The sequence below is a fragment of the Scyliorhinus canicula genome, chromosome 1, assembly GCF_902713615.1.
Source record: "Scyliorhinus canicula chromosome 1, sScyCan1.1, whole genome shotgun sequence".
Classification (NCBI taxonomy): domain Eukaryota; kingdom Metazoa; phylum Chordata; class Chondrichthyes; order Carcharhiniformes; family Scyliorhinidae; genus Scyliorhinus; species Scyliorhinus canicula.
The window spans coordinates 45,291,227-45,306,714 of record NC_052146.1 but is presented as its reverse complement, the minus strand read 5'-3'; the positions used below and the strand labels follow the sequence as shown (position 1 = coordinate 45,306,714).

The 15,488-nt window shown below is 48.5% G+C and overlaps 1 protein-coding gene across 4 annotated transcripts in view; it reads left to right on the top strand.

The window, feature by feature from the left end:
* The window catches only part of glt1d1 (glycosyltransferase 1 domain containing 1), a 99,973-nt gene that overhangs the window by 63,321 nt on the left and 21,164 nt on the right, over window positions 1–15,488 (top strand). For 2 of the 4 annotated variants that reach the window (XR_005459834.1, XR_005459835.1), the window contains exon 12: window positions 3,855–3,987. The exons of the other annotated variants lie outside the window; for them this stretch is intronic. The gene's annotated coding sequence lies outside the window, so the exon portion shown is untranslated. The remainder of the gene's footprint in view (window positions 1–3,854; window positions 3,988–15,488) is intronic. 4 annotated transcript variants of the gene reach the window in all.

The window sequence follows — 15,488 nt, the reverse complement described above, 5'->3', positions numbered from 1 at the left end:
TTCTTTGGCCTGGTTGTATAAAAGGTTGTTAGGCCATTTATCCCTCGTTTCCTCCCTCACCCCCTATTGACCCATCATACCCTCATGCCTCCCCCTCCATAGCTAGTCACCCAGTATCTGTTATGGGTGTACCTCAGGAGCCATGTGGAGATGAAAAATACTAAAATTCTATCAAGCTGGGCAGCGAGCTCCAGCTCTGCTCATCTTTCAATCGTTGTTTTTATCCTTGTGCACATCTCTTTCATGTCTTTTATCGGTTTGCATGGCTTTCACTATGTACCGAGATTTGTTGGTCAACGTTCAGCACTTTTGAGTGGAGACAATATGTTTTAATCCTCGTTGATTCATGACAGCTGGAGGGAGTTAGGCTGGGGCTTAGTCTTTGGTGGTGCAACTGCCAATGAGAAGTTTCCTGCCCTGACGATACAGTACATACTGACGAATGATGGTGCTAGCGATGAAAATGATCTGTCTTGGCTCTGCGAGGCAGGGTTAAAAACCAATTTCAAGGGTTTTGAGGTATCTTAATGGAGGTGGTGACAGCACAAAAAAAGCTCATTGTTGCAGAGAGAGCACGGTCTCTGATGGAGGTAGTAGAGGTGCTCCAAGCCGAGTTTGAGAATTGGCTGCCATGTCTTGGGAATCTTGATCTGGTGGCCGTGCAGCTTGTGTTCGAATGAGCACATTTTAATCTTGTCCCCGAGGCCAGGATTGGGTTGGCCTTTCAACCTCTGGTTCTGTTCCTTGTGTCGATTGAGAGGGGTTGGGTTGCCTGAGCCAGCTGGGCCTCGTCTTCCCCTGTTGGAGCCTAGGTTGTTGACCATCTGGGCTTGGAAAGTTGGCATGTTGGAACTGATGAGGTTCATTCTCCGTTGAGGTAGTCAAGAAGGCATACGGCATGCTTGCCTTCATTGGTCGGGGCATTGAGTATAAAAATTGGCAAGTCATGTTGCAGCTGTATAGAACCTTAGTTAGGCCACACTTGGAGTATAGTGTTCAATTCTGGTCGCCACATTACCAGAAGGATGTGGAGTCTTTAGCGAAAGTGCAGAAGAGATTTACCAGGATGTTGCCTCGTATGGAGGACATTAGCTATTAGGAGAGGTTGAATAAACGTGGTTTGTTCTCACTGGAACAAAGAAGATTAAGGGGTGACCTGATAAGAGGTCTACAAAATTATATGGGGCATAAACAGACTGGATAGTCAGAGACTTTTTCCCAGGGTAGAGGGGTCAATTACTAGGGCGCATAGGTTTAAGGTGCGAGGGGCAAGGTTTAGAGGAGATGTGCGAGGCAGGTTTTTTTACACAAAGGGTCATGGGCACCTGGAACTCGCTACCGGAGGAGGTGCTGAAGCAGGGACGAAAGTGACATTTAAGGGGCATCTTGATAAATACATGAGTAGGATAGGAATAGAGGGATACGGACCCCGGAAATGTAGAAAATTTTAGTTTAGGTGGGCAGCATGGCCGGCGCAGGCTTGGAGGGCCGAAGGGCCTGTTCCTGTGCTGTACTTTTCTTTGTTTTTGTTCATTGGAATCCTTGGAAGATCCAAGAGTGCTCACCATTTCAGATCCTGCTCTATCCTGGATGTCTACTTTCTTCATGTGCCAGTGGCGTGATCTTTAACCTGATAACTGCCTTGCTTCTCAGTTGTTATCCTGGACTCTACTCCCTGATAATCATGTTGTTGTCAGTTAATGTTGTTTATGCATTCGTATGCAGGGAAGTAAATATTTGGGGTGCCATATCTTGCACCGTAGGTTATCCTGATTTAATAAGGTTGTATCACGTTAAGCTGAAGATTGAGTTTGAGATTTCTGCACGTTTCTTTTTCCTGATATATCCTTGGGCAGAGCTGGAGCAGTGGAGGGAGTGGGTGTTAAGGTTAGACTTGTACTCGCTACATTCTAGGAAGGTTCTCCAGAGTCAGAGTTTTTTTTTCTATTTTGGGCTGCGCTTTTTTTTCTGCTTCAGGTCCAGGCGGACCGTGTATCCTGTTGAGGACTGGCATTTGTTGCTCTCCCCTTTAGGGCGAGTTAGTTGTTTCTCCTGATGTGGATCTCCCTCTTGGACTAATTTTACTGCTGTCAGAGCTCTTATGAGTAAAGGTGCTCTGAATATCCATTATTTGGTGGTAGGTGGTGTGTTTAATGGGGTGATGCCTCCAGAGATGGTTTTTTTCCTCTTCTGTTGAGCCATGGGGTATTGGTTCTGTTGCTGCTATATGTATTGGATGGTTTGGTGGGGGAGGAGAGGTGTGTCCTATATGGGACTGAACTGGCTTGGCTTGGAAGCGGTGTAGGGACTGGGGTGAAGGGAGCACTTGGAGTCAGTACTCCAATCTTTTTTTCTTTGTGATGGTGCTGGGCTTGGCCAGACATGGCTTCACGATCAGTATCTGTTACTCCTTGGATGCGGGTTCCTGCCTTAGTGATGCCATGGGGGAGCCTGCTCTGGGTAGATCCCCATCCGGAGTGGTGGATTTTGAGGAAGAGTCTAAAGGCTGATTCCAATAATTATCCTCATTCTTTTCATCTTGGGGGTTGAAAGGGGCCCTCTTCGCGGTTGGTTGGCCGGTTAGTAATATCTTAGGCAGTGGTTTGTGGTCCGAGGGGTTAGTTCTAACAGTTCTTGCTCTTCTTCACTCTTCCTCTGATTTTCAGAGGTTTTGGGAGCGTTGCTTCTACTTCTCTCTTAGAGTTGGTGTCTGTGAAGGCTGGTTGTTGTACTGGTGGATGGTGAGCCTTGGCGACATGGACATTCAGATTTGAATCTGCATTGGATTTTGGGTGGCCTAATCCTTTCTTCTTTTGAGTGGTTCCGGGGACATGGGGAGGGGGGGGGGGGTTGTGGAATGGATCGGGTCACCCCTCCTTCCCAGGATGCAACCTTGTTTAGGGTTTGCTCAGATGGCCCTCCCGTCCTGGAGTGGGTTTTCCCCCAAACTACGATTGGGACCAGTTTATATTCCTTTTGGTCCTTGGCCCCGCAATATTCTGTCATCCTATTGGGGGCGGTACAGGTGCCGGTGGTCCAGTGATCTGTTTTATCCTTGAATCCAGGGTTGGGAGATGGGATTATGAAAGTTTGGATTCTTATCTTGGTTATCTTTGGATGCAGACAGGTCACTGATCCGTGGAAGGAACATGTTGGGAATTCTGTCCCTATATCATACAGTCTTGTGAACCATCGAAGGCCTTTAGGCCAGCCCCAGGCAGCGGACTTGAAAGGCCGCTGGTGCCGGTTTTGGTGCCAGTTGGCGTGGTGCCAACCGCTCCGTAGCGGGTCGAGCCCCCAAAGGTGCGAAGGGTTCGATCGCCCTGCGCCCCCCCACAGGACCCCAGGGGCCAGGTCGCGCCGCCGATCCCGCCTCCACAAGAGGTGGTTCAAACCTCGGCGGCGGGAGAGGCCTCCCAGCGGCGGGACTTCGGCCCATCGCGGGCCAGAGAATCGCTGCAGGGGCCTCGCTGATCGGCACGGACGTCACGCCGATCGGCGGGGCATGATTCCCGCCCCCGCCAATTCCCAGGTGGCGGAGAATCTCTGCCACGGCGGGGGCGGGTTTTTTGGCGGCCCCATGCGATTCTCTAACCCTGCTGGGGATCGGAGAATTTCGCCCCCTGTTTTCTTTATTTTATTTTTTCATTCTTAAAGGGCTCAGGGTTTAAACCACTGCAGATCTGCCAATTATGTATACTCTACAAAATTGTGGTTCCCCCATTGCATGTTAAGGCTCTTGGACAGTGAAAATGGCATATGTTTGAACTGTGCATTAATTTCAAATGACCCTGCCGAGTTTATAATTCTGGCTTGTGTGATTCACCTCCCATCCCATCACCCCCTCTCGCTAGCAAAAATGGGATCTGCCGGAAATGGGGACAGGTCCTCCCCATCTGGGACCCGTCCGCCTTTTTTAAAGGCCTCCGGAGTCAGCCTGACTGCATCAAATCCAGCCCAAAGTCTCTGCCAAGGGAAATGAATGAGGTAAGTGAGTGGGAAACAAGGTGATAGCTGGAGTATAATGTGAGGAAATGTGAAAGAATAGAAAATCAGAATATTTAAAAATGGTAAGCAACTATTAAAGGATGGTTAAATGTTCAAAGGGATTTGGGCTTCCTTGTATATGAAGCACAGACATTTAACAGCAGATACAGCAAGCAATTGAGAAAGAAAATGGTATGTCAGTCTTTGTTGCAAGGGGTATGGAAAGATCATATCTGCCTTACTGTGTACAGTTTCAGTATCCTTGCCAAAGGAAGGATATACCTGCCTTGGAAGGAAGCGTAACGAACATTCATTAGGCTGGTTTATGGGGATCTGAAGGTTGTTCTAAGAGGATTGAGCAGAATGTAACGTCTCTGGAATTTAGAAGAATGGGAGGTTATCTCTTTGAAAAGTATAAGTTTCTGAGCGCGCTTAGCAGAGTAGCTGTTGAGAGCTGTTTTGCCTGGCTGGAGAGCTCAGAAAGGGTATGGGATTGACCATGTCGGACCATTTGAGAAAAGTTTATTTTCTCAGTATTGTGAATCTGTACCCCAAAGGACCGTGATTGCTCAGTCACTGAGTATATTGAAGGATGAGATCAATAGATTTTTAGGTTTTGAGGGATATGGGGAATCAAGTTGGGGAGGTCGACGATCAGGCAGAGCAGGCTGAAGGACCATATGACCTACTATTGCTAATCTACTTGTATTCTTACATTCTGGTGAATCAGTATTGCACTCCTTCAAAGGCCAATTTCTACAATGTAGAGCCTTGTTTTTACAGAAATTCAGTTGCATGGCTGTTTAATTTTGAGTAAGACAAACTAGTTTCATTACCTTCCCCTCTAAGGAACAGTCAGTCATGATTGTCTTTCTAAGTGGATGAATTATTTACAGACATGCTGCTTTCTTGCAAACTTTTTCTGGTGTAATTGCAGAAATGTATCATTACAATTTGAAAAATTAGATCAAAGAATACAGAATTTTTGTCAACCAGGGTTATTGAGGGAGTACTGGAAAAGGCCTATTTAAAACGTGATAATTTACAGTATAACATTAAATTTTTCAGCACTATTGTACTCACAGAAATTCATTGTTTTCTGAAGTCATTTATTATGCATAGTAGTGCTTGCGAAGATAGAACAGAAATCCAGCTGTTCATTAAAATGATGGAGAATCTGGTGGATTGATTATCTATCTATCTCTCTAATTCTCCCTCCCCTCTCTCTCTCTCTCTCTCCCTTTCCCCCCTCCCCCTCCCATTCCTTACCCTGAATACTTTGGACGGCATTTGCTTTAGTCTAAGTAAAGGTGATGAAAGTGTAGTTAACCCTGGTCAGAACATGCTTGCAGGTATTTGGAAACTGGACCAGAAAATGTCGAATCATATCTATTCATTCTGCTTTACAAGCGCATGTGCTAAGAAACAAAGTACAGCACCACAGGTTAATGTGTTTTTTAAAAGTAATCTTTGATCTATATTTAGCTTCGGCCAGGATAGGTATATTGTTGGCAGAGGCCTTTGAGTAGGTTGCCTGCCTATATTAATTCAGGAAGAATGCAAGCTATGGGAGAATTTTCAAAACAGTGAGAAGAAAAATTATATGTATTCCTAATTCCCTAACCTCAATAATAAAATATTGTCATCCCACAGGGGATAGACTGGTGTTTGATGGTGGCACAGACACGATGGGCCGAAAGGCCTCTTTCTGTGCTGTAAAACTGTCTCTATGAAAGGACGCCACTAAGTATAAAGTTACAACCCGATTTGTCGTGCTGTCCCATTATAGGCTGCATATCTAACTGCAAGGCTAGAAACCAAACTCTGATTTGTGAGATAAGTTCTTTGTCTGTTGAGAAAGTGTGGTGATATGATTTTCATAGCTGTCTGCCATTGGTGCAGAACACCGGCTTACCATTGGCCCTGGTCGGTCATGTGCCTCTTGACCGATTGGTTGAGACCAGTCATGTGACAGCTCTCCGATTGGTCGAGAGGCTGAGTTAACCACGCCTCCATACCGAGGTATAAATAGTCGGAACGCCAGCCGGTCGTCCATTTTATTGTAGACAACCGCAGGGCTAAGTTCTAGCTTATTAAAGCCTAACTTTTGTATAGCAACTCGTCTCTCGTGCAATTAATGGCTCATCAATTTAATAAGCTAGATTTTTGAAGATGGAGTTCCGGATCAAGCCCGAATGCCTCCGCATCAGCCCGCAAACTCAGAACTCTGCAGAACTTTTTCAACATTGGCTGGCATGTCTCGAAGGATACCTGGAGTCTGCAACCAACCCCCCCACCATGGCACAGAAGCTTCACATCCTCCACTCCAGCGTGGGTATAGCAGCCTACGCGATAATCAAGGGGGAGAAAGATTACGATGCCGCCATGCTAAAGCTGAATGGACAATTCCTTAAACCAGTCAACAAAGTATTCGCCCGACATCTGCTGGCCACCAGACAACAGCTCCCCGGTGAATCATTAGACCAATTTTACCAGGCCCTCGCCATCCTGGGGAGGAACTGCTCCTGCCTTGCAGTTTCAGCTACGGAACACATGGAACTGCTGATCAGAGACGCTTACGTGGCTGGGATGCAGTCCCCCGCTATCCGCCAGCGGATGCTGGAGAAAGACGACCTCACCTTAACTGAGGCACGGGCTCTCTCCACCTCCCTGGAGGTCGCCGATCTAAACGCTCGCGCCTATGTCCCCAGCCGCGCTGCACCATCCTGGGCCTCCTGGCACGCTTCCCCACCGACATCCGCTGCTCCCGACCTCCCTCAGGCCTGTGCCGCGGGACGCTCCGACAAGTTCACGGGGCCCCGCTGCTACTTTTGCGGGTTCGCGAAACACCCTCGCCCGCGCTGCCCAGCCCGCTCCGTCCTCTGTAAGAGATGCGGGAAGAAGGGCCACTTCTCCACTGTCTGCCAGGCCAAAATGGTCGCTGCGGTTCCACGCAGCGACCAGGGATCCCCCACCTCCGGGCCCTTGCTGGTCCCTCCTGGACGCCGCGCAACACTCTTCGCCCCCGGGCCCCTGCGCCTGACCTGCGCGCCTCTCTCTCTCCTCCGGGCCCTCCCGGTCCCCTCCCAGACGCTGCGCAACTCTCCCCCCCCCCCCCCGCCACTGGGCCCCCGCGCCCAACCTGCGTGCCTCTCTCTCTCCTCCGGGGCCCCTCCAGCGCACCGCGCCGCTCGCCGCCCTCGCGCCCGACCTGCGCGCCTCTCTCTCTCCTCCGGGGTCCCTCCAGCGCACCATGCTACTCTCAGCTCGCCGCTTGCGCGCCTCTATGCCCCCGCTCCCAGCCACTCCAATCGGCCTGCCGGCACCGCTAACCCCGCCCCCAGCAACCACGCGGGCCCCACGGGCGCTGCCATCTTGGGGCGCCGACTCCACGTGCAGGCCCTGGGCGCCGCCATCTTGGGCCCCCGACTCCACGTGCGGGTCCTGGCCGCCGCCATCTTGGGATCCCGACTCCACGTGCGGATGCTGGGCACCATCTTCCGGGACTGGCACGCAAGATTCTTCCAGCATCTACTCGGATGACAACGACGAATACGGATTTTCTGCATGGCTCGCGGCCATTCAGCTCGACCAGTCACGTTCACGCACGCTCGCCAAAACGACAACGCTCATCTACCTCAACGGCCACAAGACGGGCTGCCTGCTGGACTCCGGGAGCACGGAAAGCTTCGTACACCCTGCCACGGTAAGACGCTGCGCGCTCCCTGTCCATCAGGTAAAACACACAATCGGGTTAGCCTCAGGTTCGCACTCCGTCCGCATCACCGGGTGCTGCATCGCGGGCCTCACGGTCCAAGGGAAGGTTTTTAAAAATTATAAACTCTTTGTCCTCTCTGACCTTTGCGCACCGGCACTCCTAGGACTGGACTTCCAGTACAACCTGCAGAGCTTGACCTTCCAATTCGGCGGCCCTATACCCCCCCTCACTGTCTGCAACCTCGCGACCCTCAAAGCGACACGGAGCAGACGGTACAACTCCGAGGACCGGTCGTTCATCAGGTCCGAGGTCCAGAGGCTGCTGACGGAAGGGGTCATCGAGGGCAGCAACAGTCCCTGGCGAGCCCAAGTGCTGGTGGTCCGGACTGGGGAGAAAAACCGGATGGCCATCGACTATAGCCAGACCATCAACCGGTTTATGCAACTGGACGCGTATCCTCACCCCCGTATTTCCGCCATGGTAAACGATATCGCGAAATACAAGGTCTTCTCCACTGTGGACCTTAAGTCCGCTTACCACCAGCTCCCCCTCCGCACGAGTGACCGCAAGTACACCGCGTTTGAGGCAGATGGGCGCCTCTACCACTTCCTTAGGGTTCCATTTGGTGTCACAAATGGGGTCTCGGTCTTCCAACGGAAGATGGACCAAATGGTCGACAGGTACGGATTACGGGCTACCTTCCCGTATCTTGATAATGTCACCATCTGCGGCCACGATCAGCAGGACCATGATGCCAACCTCCAGAAATTCCTCCAAACCGCAAAACTCCTTAACCTCACATACAATAAGGATAAGTGCGTGTTTAGCACCGACCGTCTAGCCATCCTCGGCCACGTAGTGCGTAAAGGAGTGATAGGCCCTGACCCCGAACGCATGCGCCCCCTGATGGAACTCCTTCTCCCCAATACCCTCAAACGCTGCCTGGGTTTCTTCGCGTACTACGCCCAATGGGTTCCCAACTACACTGACGAGGCTGATTCAAACCACGACCTTCCTGCCGTCGACAGTGGCCTGCCAGGCCTTTAGCCGCATCAAAGCGGACATCGCAAAGGCCACGATGCGCGCCATCGATGAGTCCCTCCCCTTCCAGGTCGAGAGCGACGCATCAGAAGTTGCTCTGGCGGCCACTCTGAACCAAGCGGGCAGACCCGTGGCCTTCTTTTCCAGAACTCTCCAGGCTTCCGAACTCCGCCACCCCTCTGTGGAAAAGGAAGCCCAGGCCATAGTCAAAGCGGTGCGACATTGGAGGCACTATTTGGCCGGTAGGAGGTTTACCCTCCTCACAGACCAACGGTCAGTAGCCTTCATGTTTGATAATGCACAAAGGGGCAAGATTAAGAACGACAAGATCTTACGGTGGCGGATCGAGTTGTCCACGTACAACTATGAGATCTTGTATCGTCCTGGGAAGCTCAATGAGCCTCCTGATGCACTGTCCCGCGGTACCTGCGCCAGTGCGCAGATGGACCGCCTCCGCTCCCTCCACGCGGACCTCTGCCATCCAGGGGTGATCCGTCTCTACCATTTCATAAAGACCCGCAACCTGCCTTTCTCCATCGCGGAAGTCAGGACAGTAACCCGTGACTGCCACATCTGCGCAGAGTGCAAACCGCACTTCTACCGCCCCAAGCGCGCACACCTGATCAAAGCATCCCGCCCCTTTGAAAGTCTCAGCATTGACTTCAAGGGACCCCTTCCCTCTAACAACCGCAACATTTATTTCCTGGCGGTAATCGACGAATTTTCCCGCTTCCTCGTCACAATTCCCTGCCCCGACATGACCACATCGACCGTCATTAAGGCCCTCCTCTCCATCTTCTCCCTGTTCGGCTACCCCGCATACTTACATAGCGATCAGGGGTCCTCATTTATGAGCGACGAGCTGTGTCAATTCCTGCTCAACAGGGGCATTGCCTCTAGCAGGTCAACCAGCTATATCCCCGGGGTAACGGACAGGTCGAGCGGGAGAATGGTACCATCTGGAAGACCATACTACTGGCCCTCCGGTCCAGAGGTATCCCTATTTCCCGATGACAAGAGGTTATCCCCGATGCCCTACATTCTATCCGCTCAGTCCTCTGTACCGCAACAAACCAGACACCTCATGAACGTCTTCTTGTCTTCCCAAGGAAGTCGTCCTCCGGATCCCCTCTCCCGACGTGGCTGGCCACCCCCGGACCCATCTTGCTCCGGAAGCATGTGCGGGTGCACAAGTTCAACCCGTTGGTGGAACAAGTCCAGTTACTCCACGCTAACCCGCAGTATGCGTATGTGGAATACCCCGACGGTCGGCAGGACACGGTCTCCGTCAGGGACCTAGCACCCGCCGGCGTGCGGCTTCCCCCCCCCCCCCCCACCCCCCTGTTTTTTCCCCCCAGCGCCCCACCCATGTCACCCCTTCCCCATCCATGGCGTCTCCACAGCCAGCTCGGGTGACGGAGACTATTCGAGGACCATCGCTCCCGGACTCCAGGACGTCAGCGGAACCACCACCATTGGCTGAACCGATGTCACCTACTCCACTGCGGCGGTCTGCCAGAACGTCACGGGCCACGAAAAGACTGATCGAATCGATCTAAATTTCAACAGCTCCATGGACTTTGTTGGGACTTTGTGTAATATTGCTAATTGTCTGGGCCAGTGGGAAGCCAAAAATGTTATAAAGAAAAGGAGAGAAAATTTTTGTTCTCCCGGCTGCTACTCATATCACCAGTTCTCCCCCCCCCCCCCCCCCCACCCCCCCCCCCCCCCCCCCCGGGCTCTTGTTGATACCCCCCCGGCTTCTTTCTCCACAAGGGGTGAATGTGGTGATATGATTTGCATAGCTGTCTGCCATTGGTGCAGAACACCGGCTTACCATTGGCCCTGGTCGGTCATGTGCCTCTCGACTGATTGGTTGAGACCAGTCTGGTTAACCAGGCTGAGTTAACCACGTCTCCATACCGAGGTATAAATAGTCGGAACGCCAGGCGGTCGTCCATTTTATTGTAGACAACCGCAGGGCTGAGTTCTAGCTTATTAAAGCATAACTTTTGTATAGCAACTCGTCTCTCGTGCAATTGATGGCTCATCAGAAAGCTTAAAACATTTTTAACAGTCAAATTCCTCTCCTACAGTCACTTAAAATACCACCAGGTGTAGCCTTCTTCAATTAAGTTATCCATCCCCTTTTGACTATCCTTCCAGTTCACTGGGGATGACCTACTTGTAAAGAGATGTTAAGACAACTAGAAATATGAGGGTAACAGACCTATTGGGTAAGAGATTTCAGTCCTCATGAAATGCACCAGATTGGCCTGACACAAGTTACACTGGATGCACAGTTTTATTTTTGTGGTAGCCAGAATTGTTCTGTAGCTCGGAATCAATTAAAGTTCATAGTAGATAATGTTGGTCAGGTTGCAAACTATAAGCTTCCAAGACCAAGTCGGGCTGCTGACTGGAGTATTCTTAAGATACTCAAATGAGCTGTTCAGTGTCCATCAGCTCAGCTTTTGACAGAGAAATCTACTGACAGGTAGATTTCAGATTGTCGTTGGCAATGTACATAGATTGCTAGTAATTGTCAAGTGATGCTACACTCATCACTTCACTCCACTGCTGACAATGTTATTGTATCAGGTGTGGCAGATCAGAGACTTAACCAAAACTCCATTTCTGCTTAACACCCATTCTTGCAGGTCTAACCATGCAGGCATGGCCTATTGCGTCCAGGTTTCTGAATCTTAGCCTCCGGCAGGACTTGTTTGAAAGATTTGATTCTGGCCAAGTTAATATCAAAACTTTTTGAATGGGTCACTGTGACCTTAAATTCCTTTTAGTGACGACTTGTTAGCCCTCATATCAGTGCAAAGGGTTAGTGAACTACAAATTTTAGTAACGTACAAAGCACATTTTGCTTGGCATATGGATATGGAAGTTGTCAGCATCTTTTTGCCCAATACTGCAATTAAGTTCCTTATTTGTCTGGAAATGCTGGTACAGAATTTTGAACAATCACTCCTCATTTCTACATTTCACAGAGGTGTCATTTAGTTAACGTACTGTTTTAAGTACTCAAGAATTTGCTGGGTCCGGTGCTATTTTCTAATCCAACTGGATATTTTTGAGTAGGTGCTTCCTTGGTGAAATAAGAATGATTTCCCTTGACATCGTAACATTTGATCCAGTGTGGTACCGAAGAGTACAAGTAAAATTGAAGCGTTTTTACAGCAAATTAATTATGTTCCTGCAAACGTGTGCAGAGCAAAGTTCCACACACAGTTATTATGTAAAAAGCCAGTTATCTGTTTTTGATAGATTCATTGGAGGAGAATTCTAAGGAAAAAACAGTTCACACCAGTATTCTTCGGTACAGAAGACCACCTTTGGAAAGAGCTATCCAATTAGTCCCAGAGGTGTAAGAGCAGTGTTTTACCCCACTACCTCAAATTCCTAAATAAAATTTTAAGAATCAAGTTGTACTTCTATTTTGACCTACTTTTATCTGGTGCACGTTAAATTTGTGAAAAGTACGTAAAGGTCAAGATGCTCTTACTTCTGTCATAAAGAAAATGGGAGAATAGAGCCTTGATCATTCTTTTTTCTACATCCTTGAAAATAAATTCTTTGGGATGTTCTTGTAGATGGATAAGGATTCTGAATGGGATAGAGAAAGCAAGTCCAGAGCAATAAGATATATTAGTGCAGGAAGGATCAAGGTAAAATGATGCCAGACATCAGGAAGTATTTATTTATATGAAAGATGATCAACAGGTAGACCAGTTGCCAGAAGGAGTGACTGAGGTCAGGAGACTGGTCTTATTTAAAAAATAACCAGACACTAAGGAGAATAAAGAACAATACAACACAGGAACAAGCCCTTTGGCCCTCCAAGCCTGTATCAGGCATGATACACCCTTGGCCAAAACCCTCAGAAGACAATAGGATTGACCTTGTTCAAGGAGGATTGATATTCTGGAAAATAAGATCAAATGGTGGAATGCCTTTTTCATACAAGCTTACCTGGTACAATTGATAATTGAATTTTTTGTCAAGCTGTATTTGTAGTCAGAAAATTGTTGTAATGCAGAGGTTCAGATTTGTTGTTGTACGCTCATAAAGCAAAGCTCAGACAGTTCTCCTGTAAACCCTTAACAGAGACATGCTGGGGCAGCTTCCGATTTCCGTGCAACAGAAAGTGATGGCAAGAGTTCAGTGTCTTCCCAGTTAACCTTGGCTTTTATTTTGAAATGTGTGAAACTGTCGATGAACACTGTCAGAAAGAAATTACTCAGTTCAAATTTGCTGGGATTATTTTTTATTTCTCTGCCTTGCTAATATACAAAATGAAACACAAGATGGTTACAGCATAAAAGAAGACTATTCACCCCATCAAGCCCATGCCAGCTCTTTGCAATAACAATTTATGTAGTTCCACTCCACTCCACTGCCCTATCCCTGTAGCCCTAAGTAGCCGTACAAGTATAAATGTTTATCCAGCTCCCTTTTGAGAGCCACAGTTCAATCTGCCATCAGACAATGCATTCCAGTGTGTAAAATACTTCATTTTACAATGTGGAATTTGGATTGACAAACAGTCCCTGAATTTCCACAGGGATTCTCCCCATTTCTTGCCCTAATTGCTGTGGTGGAATCTCTGGAAGAAGGCCGGATAAGGTCATTTTCAGTTTACTACACAGATTCTATGAGGGTTCTTCTAATCTCCAACTAAATTTATGATGGAGATTAGAAGAACATACTACAGAATCACCTGTTTGTGTTTTCTAAACCAGGATTTTTCTGTACTCCACAAGAAAGCTCTTGTCAAGAGTAAACTTCTTATCTGACTGCAAGCTGCATTTTATTTTGTTAAAATATAGTGGGTATAAAATATTAGTTAAATTTTGTTCTCGTCTTTGCGCCATGTCACTTTTTTTTATTCCATTAAGCCTTTGTTATTCTTTCATGGGATGTGGGCGTTGCTGGCAAGACAAACATTTGTTTCCCATCCCAATTGCCCTTGAGAAGGTGGTGGTGAGCTGCCTTCTTGAACCGCTGCAGTGTAGGCGCTCCCACAGTGCTGAATTAAACTTCTGAGATTTCTGTTAAAGTGCTTGCCATAAGAAACAAATAAACGATCTTAAGAATAAGCTTTTCTCACAGCAGGTGAATAAGGTTAGAAGAACATACTACAGAATCACCTGTTTGTGTTTTATAATCCAGGAGTTTTGTGTACTCCACAAGAAAGCTCTTGTCAAGAGTAAACTTCTTATCTGACTGCAAACTGCGTTTTATTTTGTTAAAATACAGTGTAGAGGAAGCATGTTCAATCGAGGCATTGAGAAAGGAATTCAACTGTTACTTGAAAAGGAAGAATGTGCAGGGTTATGGGAGGGAAAGTGGAGACTAGCCCTCGGTGAATTGCTCATTCGGAGAGCCGCACAGACACCAAGTAGCTTCCTTCTGTGCTGTAACAATTCTGCAATTCTGTTTGGAACGAAAGAATGGTGATATAGTTCCAAGTCAGGATGGTGTGTGGCTTGGAAGGGAACTTGCAGGTGGTGGTATTCCCATGCATCTGTAGCACTTGACCTTCTATGTGGTAGAGGTCGCAGGTTTGGAAGGGACTATTAAAAGAGCCTGGGTGAGTTCCTATAGTGCATCTTGCATGCAGTACAGGTTTCTTCCAGTGTGCATCGATTGTGGAAGGAGTAAATGTTTAGGTTTATAAATGGGGTGCCATTCAAGTTGGCTGCTTGCGGCACAGTGGTTAGCACTGTTGCTTCATAGCACGAGGGACCCAGGTTCGATCCCTGGCTGGGTCACTGTCTGTGCGGAGTTTGCATGTTCACCCCCTGTCTGCGTGGGTTTCCTCCGGGTGCTCCGGTTTCCTCTCACATGTCCCGAAAGACGTGCTTGTTAGGTGAATTGAACATTCTGAATTCTCCTTCAGTGTACCCGAACAGGCGACGTCGTGTGATGACAAGGGGATTTTCGCAGTAATTTCATTGCCTTGTTAATGTAAGCCTAATTGTGACACTAATACATAGATACATAGAACATACAGTGCAGAAGGAGGCCGTTCGGCCCATTGAGTCTGCACCGATCCACCTAAGCCCTCACTTCCACCCTATCCAATAACCCAATGAACCCTCCTAACCTTTTTTGTGACAGTAAGGGCAATTTAGCACGGCCAATCCACCTAACCTGCATGTCTTTGGACTGTGGGAGGAAACGGGAGCACCCGGAAGAAACCCACGCAGACACGGGAAGAACGTGCAGTCTCCGCACAGACAGTGACCCAGCGGGGAATCGAACCTGGGACCCTGGCGCTGTGAAGTCACAGTGCTAGCCACGTGTGCTACTGTGCTGCCCTAAAGATTATTATTATTGTGTCAATGGTGTCTAACTCTTCAACTCTTGAGGGTTGTGGGAGATACTCTTATCTAGGCAAATGGAGAGTATTCCATCATACTCCTCACTTACGATTTTTAGATCGTAGACAGGGGAGTCAGGAGGTGAGTTACTCACTTCAGAATTCCTGTTCTTGTAGCCACAATATCTATATGGCTAGTCCAGTTCAGTTTCTGGTCAATGGTAACCTGAAGGCTACTGATAGTGAAAAATTCAGCAATTATAATGCCATTGAATATCAAGGGTAGATGGTTAGATTCCCTTTTTCTGGAGATGGTCATTGTCTGGCACTTGTGTGGTGCAAATGTAACTTGCCACTTAGCAACCAAGGCATTGATGTTGTCCAGATCTTGCTGCATATGGACAT